The following is a 9,968-nucleotide window of genomic DNA, read 5'->3' on the forward strand; positions in this document are numbered from 1 at the left end:
CTGGCATTAGCCGGCGACTATACTTTATCAGTAGCCATGGCTTCCAGCACCAATTGGTCCCACTTTCCAGGTTGTTTATAATCCTCTTGGAGTCAGCTCGTCATCCTCTTCTCAGTTCGGCGAGGCTGTCTTCTCACGCCTCTGAGGCACCAGCCGAGCAGCTCACCCCTCCGGGGTCTGGGTCTTGGCTCCATGGGGTTCTTTCTTTGAGCTCCGAGGCTCCAACAACTCTGACTTCTTTCCTTTGCTTCCTCAGTCCCAGGGCCGGTACCTGCTTCTTGCAGTTATTGTCTATGTCTTAGGTCAGTTTTCCTCTTTGGCTTTTCCAACCCTCTGACACCTGCTTTATGAAACCCATATATTAAATTTTTCCTGTTAAAACAACTGATCTGGGCTCTATTTTCAGACTGGACACTAAACAGTATGCTGCTGCTGCTGCTAAGTCGCTTCGGTCGTGTCCGACTCTGTGAGACCCCATAGACAGCAGCCCACCAGGCTCCCCCGTCCCTGGGATTCTCCAGGCAAGAACACTGGAGTGGGTTGCCATTTCCTTCTCCAATGCATGAAAGTGAAAAGTGAAAGTGAAGTCGCTCAGTCGTGTCTGACTCTTCGCAACCCCATGGACTGCAGCTTACCAGGCTCCTCCGTCCATGGGATTTTCCAGGCAAGAGTACTGGAGTGGGGTGCCATTGCCTTCTCCGAAACAGTATAGTCAGGGTCTAAAAATAACAGAAGCAGAGAAAATATTCTAGGAGATTTATGAAGAAAATTTCAAATCAAAAAGTTGGTTTACATGGAAAGGACTAGTGGAATATGATTAGCTTTGGATAGCCCAAAATCTAAAATGTCAGTATGGTATGCCTGTATGAATAATTATGAAGATTTTCCAACATTGAGTTATCACAGTGATCTGACAGCAGATACTGGGGAGGTCGGCACGAAGCTCCTAGGTGTTAAGACACTGTGCTAGCTAGTCTCCCAAAATGGCCCCAGTAATTCCTTCTCTCTATGCACATGCCACTCTTCATAGCAAGGGCATAACTTATTTCCCCTCCCTGTGAATCTGGGCTGGCCTTTCAACTCACTTTATGCTGATATTCTTGGAATTCTGGGTCCAGTCATTAAGAGAACTGGCAGTTACACTTCTGCTTCTGAAGTTGCTCACTCTTGAGACACTCCCTTCTCATAACCCAGTCACCATGCTGTGAGAAGCCCAAGGCACATGAGGAAGCCATGTAAAGGAGAACTCAGATATGCTGGTCAACAGCCCTAACTGAGATCCCAGTGGACAGCCAGTATTTACCACAAGCCTCATGAATGAGACATCTTGAATGTTTCAGACCTCTTGGGCCCCCAGATGACTGCAATCCTATGTGACATTATGTGGAGCAGGAGAACCATCCAGCTGAGCTCAGTCTACCAAGGGATTGGTGAAAGAGAAAGAAGTGGTTATTTAAGCCCCTGGATTTTGGAGAGTATGTTTGCTGCAAGAAAGAACCAGGACAGACAGGAAGCCCAGTTCCTAGATACTGGGAAACTAAGGTCACTGATAGGAAATTTGGTGACACAGTTACTGAGGTTGCTCAAATCCATCCTAGCAGGAGTACTCGTACTTCTACCAAATGATTCCTTTTAAGCTAGCACAGGAGGATGAAATTTCGATTATATTAGCTGCTACCAGAGTTTAGGGAAGGGTCTAAGTCCTTTGGTATGTTGCCTGGGTGATGGAAGATGAAGCATGTGGACAGTGAGTGAAAGGAGACAACAAAGATGTAGGCAAAATTGCCTATATAGAAATGGATAGGAATTCCCAGAGTGAGTGAAGACAGGAAAGAGAAGGCAAAGTACAGAGTGAGAAAGCAAGGGAGCAACTAAGCAAGGACTTACTGAGTGAGTATGAGGCTGAGAATGAGAGCAGGGTGAACAGGCAACCAGGCAGCAGGCTGGATACCTGAGAAATTCCTGGTGGGGGGGCACTATGACTTTCAGAACAAGGTCATCTAGTACTTGGTATTTTCTGTAAATTTAGACTTTTGGGGAATGTTTTCTGTTGAAACTGATGTGGCAATGAGACCAGAGACTCAGAAATTTTTGAAATAGGAACATTTGACATTTACTAAAAAAAAAAAAAAAAAAAATTCATGTGAGAAGAAAGGAGGAGAGCAAGTCCCAAGCCAGAGCCAAAGGTTAATTTGCCTGAGTTCTTAACATCAGTTTTACCATTACTCTTATTTATGAGTACAAAATTCAAGATGCCCACCCCAACCCTCCCACTCCTTTTCAGAAATTGTGTTGGGATCCATAGGGAATGGAGACTCTTGTATTCATAAATGAATAGAGATGACTTTGAAAAGCAATTCAAGTATACATTTGAAAACAAAGGGAATCAAAGTAAATAGAATGACTGTTCACGTGGAAAAATATTCAGGTGACTACTTCAAAAGAATTACAGTAGTCACTCAGAAGAACAGAGGAATTAAATGTTGCAAGAACAAAGCATTAAGGATCTCTTGTTACTTCGGTTTTTAACTTTGGGGACACATGACACAGAATTCTTTAGCTTTTGGCATAGCTGATTTCCCTCAACTGCATGAAGGATAAGGGGTTGTATTTCCCTCTTGGACTGAGAAGAGAAAACAGAACAGGAAGAAATGTGTGATCAGCAAGAGCTGGAAATCTTACCGAGAAGTGGTCAGGAAATATAGGAAATCATGAGCTCCCAGGGATCTGCAGACATTTCGGGACAGCACTGAACTTGTCACAAAGTTTGGGGAGACCTGAGTTCCCTCAAAGCCACAAAACAGACCCAGGTGACAGTTATAAAAGAGTTCCAAGAGCGGATTAGAGCCAGTGGTGCTAGAGGTGTTCACTCCATGTTCTTTTCTCTGCATCTAGAATGGTACTTACCAGCTCTCCTTGGGAGAAATGAGGACAGAGTCACTTGAATCATCTGTTCTGGGGTTCAGATATGGAAACCTAGTGGAGATGGCAGGCTTTTTATAGCCTAGAGTCTGAAGAATTTTAGACTCTTCAGAGTAAAGTTTTGGTGATGTGCTTCAGGCTCTGGCTATCAGTGGATCCCTAGTCTAGCCATCGTGAACCTCTGGTCTCTAGGCTGGAAGGTATTTTGAGAGTCATGGAATTCAGTCCCCTATTGTCCTGATTGTACAAATGAAGCTCATAGAGGTGAAGTGACTTGGGCAAGGTCAAGAACTGGTTATGCAGCAAAGCTAGAAAGGGAATCCTGCTTTTAGACACTCAGTCTAGGACTCTCCTGAGAAATGATTCCATGTATTTGTGGTAGATTATATTCAGTTCAGTCACTCAGTCGTGTCCAACTTTTTGCAACCCCATGGACTGCAGCACACCAGGCTTCCCTGTCCATCACCAACTCCCAGAGCTTGTAAAACTCATGTCCAGCAAGTCGGTGATGCCATCCAACCATCTCGTCCTCTGTCGTCCCCTTCTCCTGCTGTCAGCCTTTCCAGAATCAGAGTCTTTTCTAATGAGTTAGCCCTTTGCATCAGGTGTCCAAAGTACTGGAGCTTTTTCTATAGATTATATTGCTATCCACCCCCCCGCAAAAAACTTTTATTCTCTCTCTTCAGTACCCCTCTCCTGTAGTTTGTGAACTCTGTTTTCCTTTTTTACCTCAACAGCCTGAGTGAATATGACATGGAGCAGAGCTGTGCTCGAAGTGTAGTGTGAGTGGACATACCCTTTGCTGGCTGTCAGCCACTGAAGTTTTGAAATGGTTATCACAGGCTAACTTAGCCATTCCTGAATTTCTATTGCCTTGTAAGCAGGCTATCTTGCAAGAGAGGCAATGTCTTATCCATCGGTCTGCCTGGAAACTATCAGTACACTTGCACTGAAAGTTATTAATTTGGAATGCTGCTACTAATTCACCTCCTATGAGTCTGGGTTACATCTGAATGGATCTAATCAACCTGGTTAACTGAAACATCAGAGCCAGGAGTTTAGAAAACAGACAGTGACCTTGAGGCCTTCCCTGAATATCCCTTCCTCCACTGGACAGAAAGCAAGTGGAAGAGGAAGTGAGGAGAAGGGGGCCAGGCCAAGAAAGGGATTCGGCAGGTGATTTCACCATTAGATGGTGAAATTTCCTAACTTCATACTTTTGTGAAGGGCCAATCTTGAGACTTGAGACTTAGCTTTGTCCTTGAGCCTTAGGAAGTTCTTCCCTACCTGGTCCCATTCCATATAGCCCAACATCTCACAGGAGGCCATTTCTCATCTCTAATCAGGGGCAGAAGGAAAATTTAAGGTGGTGGCTATCGGATTGTATCCTAAATATTTAAGTTGCAATTTCCATCTAGCAGTGCATAACAAAGTCTTCATTCTATATAGCTTATTTTTTTCATAATCAAATTTAAATGTATCAAAGAGATTGACTTGGGTTATTCATTGGTTATTATTTATCACATTATGTCATTAATGTTACTGACTGTGTGTCATTAAACTGAATCAGCTTAGGGTGAGGTAATGGTGGCCCCAGAATTAGATTAGGTCATTAGAGAGTCACCCTTTGGCTGAAAATATTGTATACCCGTCCCATGATTCACACATATCCAGAAGCAAATCCCAAACACCAGATTTAGGTAAAATACTGTTTTTGAGCTATTAGGATTTTGATATTCCCCTCGTCAGAGGCTGAGTTACCTAAAAGTGTTGCTAAAGTCAGAGGGTGATTCACATTGATTATTACAGTCTGAAAACTCAAAATCATTAAACAGACCTCATATTTTAACTCAAATTTTATATATTTTATGAAGTCATGAGTAACCTTTAAAAGGAGCCCTGAAGGAAATCTACATGCATTAAAATGAATTTCGTATTTAGTGCTTCATGGACAAGAAAGGGACAAAGCAATTAAAACAGATAGGAGCAGGCTTTGTGTTTCAAATATTGATACCTCATGACTCCAGTAGTTGAGACAAAAGGTATTTCATGTCAGCATTCGGCAGCCTGCCATAAAATCTGACTGAAGTCACTGCATGAGAAACAAGATGTTTTATTTATGTATTGTCAAAAGTCCACAAAGACACCATTATGTGGGAATGTTCGGCATAACCTAAGTGACAACTCCATGCTAACATATGCCATGTCTGATCTTGCCTGGCCCAGAGCAGCCCAGCCATGGGGACTGCTCTATTGACAAATATTTGGATTAGACATTGCCCACTTAGGCTTCTTAGGAACACAGCGTGTTGCTGTCTAGATGGAGTAGTCCTCAGTGCCCGATGGGTGCCACCACAACCTACCACCAGAGCACTGGGGAAAAGCACCAGACCCTGGGGACCAAGGACAGAATGAATGACAGTGCCTGGCATTCCTTCGGCATCCACGTACTTCCTACTGCCACTGTGAGCTACATTTTTGCAATGCTTGGTTCAAAGGACTGCAAGGTTTACATGGTAAGAGGAAGGGCAGTGGTGAAGAGCAAGGGTTTTGGGATCAGGCTGCCCTATTTCAAAACCTGTCTCGGCCATTTATTAGCTGGGTGACCTTGAGCAAGTTTCTTAACCTCTCTGTGTCTCAGTTCCCTTGTGTATAAAATGGGTGGGATGAGAACAGTACCTACTCACAGGGTTGTTAAAGAGGATTACACGAGTGTGGGCAGAGAAAGGCCATAGAACATGCTGTTCCTGGCTCCCAGTAAATGCTACCTAAGGGTCAGCTGTCACTGGTTAGCTGTCATGGACTCTGGGGACAGCTGCTGTGAGTTGGAATACAATCTTTCAGGAGAGGGTCTATCTGGTTTATCAGGACATTCAGTTGCCAAGACACCTAGACAGCCAATCACAGGAGCTAATTTGAGGCCCTGGCCTTCCCAGGGGTGCCTGAGGAGACCACCAATTTAGGGGGAAGTTTCACAAAACTTCATTGCTGGGTAGGGCTTGGCAGCCTCCGCATGGTAATGCCCCCCCACCCCCAACCTGAGCAGAGCCAGGGCAGGAGTTCCTGACATTGATACAAAGATGGACAGTAAACTGGTGGCAGCAGCTAAGCTCTGGAAAGGGCATGGTGATGGACTTCACCATTATTTCTCACATGAAGGGAGGAGTATTTCATGCACACGGTTTTAGGTTAAAAGGATTGTTCCAGAAACATTTGTCTGTGCTAAAACCCTCAGCCAGGGACTTCCCTGGTGTTCCACTCCCCATGCTGAAGGTTCAGGTCTGCTTCCAGGTCAGGGAACGAAATCCTGAATGCTGCAATGGAGAGCCCAAATACTGCAACTCAGATCCGGCACAGCCAAAAAAAAAAAGTGTTTACAAAGACCTTTAGTCCCACACAGGCCCTGGGCTATCTAAACGAGTGTTAGAAGCCCCATCGTTGTTGGAAATGGGCCCTTGGACTTGGTCTGGTTGCCCACACCTGGTCTCCGGAATGCTGCCAGGTTGGGGGACCATGGTGCCCAGTATATTCCAGCAAGCTGCAGCCTCCTTGCCATGTGGTAGGAGATACTGTTGGTTGGTAATCCTATAACCATTCCTTTTTCTCCTTTGCCGACCTTACACTGTAGTAATGCACAATTAAATACCTCGTGTCCCATGAGTTTGAGTAAACCCCGTGAGTTGGTGATGGACAAGGAGGCCTGGTGTGCTGCAGTCCATGGGGTCGCAGAGTCGGACACGACTGAGCGACTGAACTGAACTGATGATGGTGCCAGAGCCCAGCAGGAAGGAGAAAGACTCCTGTCTTTCCTGGCAAGGACTCGGCTGTGAAAAGCCAGGGGACTTTTTGTTTGCAGCCCTTCTAGCTTCATTTCCCCTCTGTAAAGGTCTTCTCCTTCCCTTACTGGGGTTGGGGGTGGAGGGAGCGAGGGGCGACTTGCAGGCTGCTCACATGGTTGCAGACCCCAAATTGCAATTCTCTGCTGATCCCTGGATACAGCCATCTTCACTGGAGACACATCTGGCAGTCGATTTCAGGTCAACACTACAAAAACTATGTTTTTCAAAAGGATGATGAGAATTGTTGTAAAAAGTTTTATGACAATAAATGTGACAACCCATTAAAAAAATAAATAAATACCATGTGTCCTTGCGGGTAGTCATGTGACACAGCTCTGTCCAAGGAGACATAAGGAGAACTCTCCGGAGAAATATTTTCCCCTGTTTCTGCCTTTGGGGGCAGTTATATGAGGATATGATACTTAGAGCTGTGGTGACCATTTTGTGACCATTAGACAGCAAGTCCAAGGGCAAGAAAGCCAATACGCGGAGGAATGGTAGAGTGGAAGGATGGAAAAAACCTGAAATATCTATGTCTGTGTTGAGATGTTGAACAAATCCTGGGACTACTTATCTCTGGACTCTTTTTTTTTTAAACAACAGATGCTCTTAAGGTTTAAGCCGCTGTTAGCTGTTTATCTGTCACTTATAACCAGAAGCATTTCCAAATGATACCGTAACTCTTAACCTGTGTGTCTAGTTTATGTACCTGAACTACTTCTTTTCTCCTGATTTGCACCACTTTTGGCCCCAATTCAGGCCCTTGTTTGAAGAGGCAGAGCCTTCCCAGCTCTTGCATATCCCTCTCTCCAAGGTGCTGGAGTAGACTATCCTTAGCCACTGGCCAAGACCCAAGGATGTCTCACTTGCCAGCACTCAGGTGGAGACTCAGGCTAGAGAATCTCACCATGGCATCCCATTCACTGAATCACACCCCTTTTGTGTTGTCCTTCTAGACTCAAGGCTTTATTATTATTTGGAACACTGTCATTTGAACTAGAGGTCACCCAAGGCAAAGTCAGCTCCCTTGGTCTTAGCCTTGCCCAATTCTGCCTTTTGCAGGCCTCCCTGATAGCCCTTTGGTTAAGGTGACCTCCCAACATGGCTGACAGGTGGGCTCACACTGGCTGCGACTCACACAACCTGGAAGGTTAAGGCCCAGAAATGGCTCTTCTCAGTGCTGACAATGTGAGTTCTAGGTGCCTCACTCCTTAGAATTTCTCTTGCTGCTGCTGACATCATTTTGACCTTGGCCAAGAAACCTGAGCTCAGTCCCTGCACTGCATCTGTTCAGCGTGATATTTTGGAAAAAGAGGCCTGGATTTCAAGATTGAGGAGGTGTTGGCTCTAGTCCGGTCTCTCCCACAAACAAACCAAAGTCAGCTGCTACTGCTCCTTTCTGGGCTTCTATTTCCATGTATAAAATAGAGTGGTGATCCTTTCACTGACACTGCTATTTACATATTTCAGGAAGTGAATTTTAAACTTGGAGACACAATAAAAATTATAGAGTACACTTTAAAGAATTATTTAGAACATTAATGCATATTTCCATAAGTACTCACAGTGTCTTTCTAAATTTGAGGTTTGGTGAATATAATGAAAATTTCACTGGAGTCCGTCTTAATTTTTTAAAAAGCCTATGAATTTTCCCCCAGGGTTTTCTAACACACCAGAAATAAATTACAGAAAGGAGGGGGTGGGTGAAGCACTAAACAGTAATTCTTCTCAGCTGCAAAAACCTTGCTTTTCATGTGAATTAAGTCTTTGATCCCTAAAAATCCATTTTGCTCTTGGATAAATTCCAGACACTGCCTTCTTGGGGAAGCACAGTGCCAGGGACAGAATGGCTGTTTGCGGATAAGTTTCTCCTACGACGGTGCTGATCTAAGAAAGCAGCCTGAGGAATGGGGGCGGGTGGAGGCATGAGCTCTGTGTTCCCACGTTTTGGCATCTGCAAGGTGCCTTATTCCTTTTTCAAAGTACTCTGCTGCTTCTCTCCTCTGTCTTAAACGCAGGCCCTGACTCTTTTCCTTATGAGTAGATTTGTCTTTGTAATTCCGCAAGGCCGTGGCAGTCCTGCTGAATAAACTCTGCTGGAAATGGTGAGGCCTTTAGTGGATAGTCAATTCTATCCTTATGTAAGCTCATCTGTTTTGAATATCTGAGCATTTGCAGGTGCCAGCTACTGTCCTCAGATATACTGAGAGGCAAAGTGGGTGCAGGGCACCAAAAGTTACCCATTTGGGGTAACTCATGCTGTGCTGGTGATGGAGACTGCCTTTTCTTAAAAATATGGTTTTAAAAATTATGTTTATATATAACATAATATTTGTCATGTTAGCCATTTGTAAGTGTACAATTCAGTGGCATTAATTATATCCACAATGCTGTGTGCCCATCACCATTAACTATACCCCAAGCTTTTTCATCATCCCCAATATAAACTCTGTACCCATTAAACTACTGCTTCTCATCCCTCCCTCCCTTCGGCCCCTGGTAACCTCTGCTCTGCTTTCTACGGAGTTGCCTATTCTAGATATTTCATGTAAGTGGAATCATCCAATATTGGTCCTTTTGTGTCTGACTTCTTTCACTTAGCAGAATATTTTCAAGGTTCCTCCACACTGCAGCATGCATCAGAACTTCATTTGTTTTTATTTATTTTTGGCTGGGCTCATTGCTGTGCAGGCTTTTCTTTAGTTGTGGCGAGCTGCGGCTACTCTCTAGTTGTGGCGCGTGAGCTTCTCATGGCGGTGGCTTCTCTTGTGGTGCACGGGCTTAGCTGCTCTGTGGCATATGGAATCTTCCAGGACCAGAGATCAAACCCATGTCTCCTGCATTGGCAGGCAGATTCGTTACCACTGAGCCACCAGGGAAGCCCAGAACTTCATCCCTTCTTATGGCTGAATAATGTTCCATTGTCTGGATAGACCAAATTTCATTTATCCATGCATCTGTTGCTAGACGCTTGGGTTGTTCCCACCTTTTGGCTGTTATGGATAGTGCTGCCATGAGTATCTGTGTACAGAGATCTGAGTGCCTGCTTTCAGTTCTTTTGGATATATACCTAGGAGTGGGACTGCTGAGCGACATGGTTTTTACATGTGGATATGGTGTCCGTAGAACCAACATAGGCAGTAAGGGTTGCTAAAACAAGGACCCATAGCTGCATCCCAGAGGGCTATGGCAAGGGTCATAGCCAAG

The sequence above is a fragment of the Budorcas taxicolor genome, chromosome X (genome assembly GCF_023091745.1).
Source record: "Budorcas taxicolor isolate Tak-1 chromosome X, Takin1.1, whole genome shotgun sequence".
Classification (NCBI taxonomy): Eukaryota; Metazoa; Chordata; class Mammalia; order Artiodactyla; family Bovidae; genus Budorcas; species Budorcas taxicolor.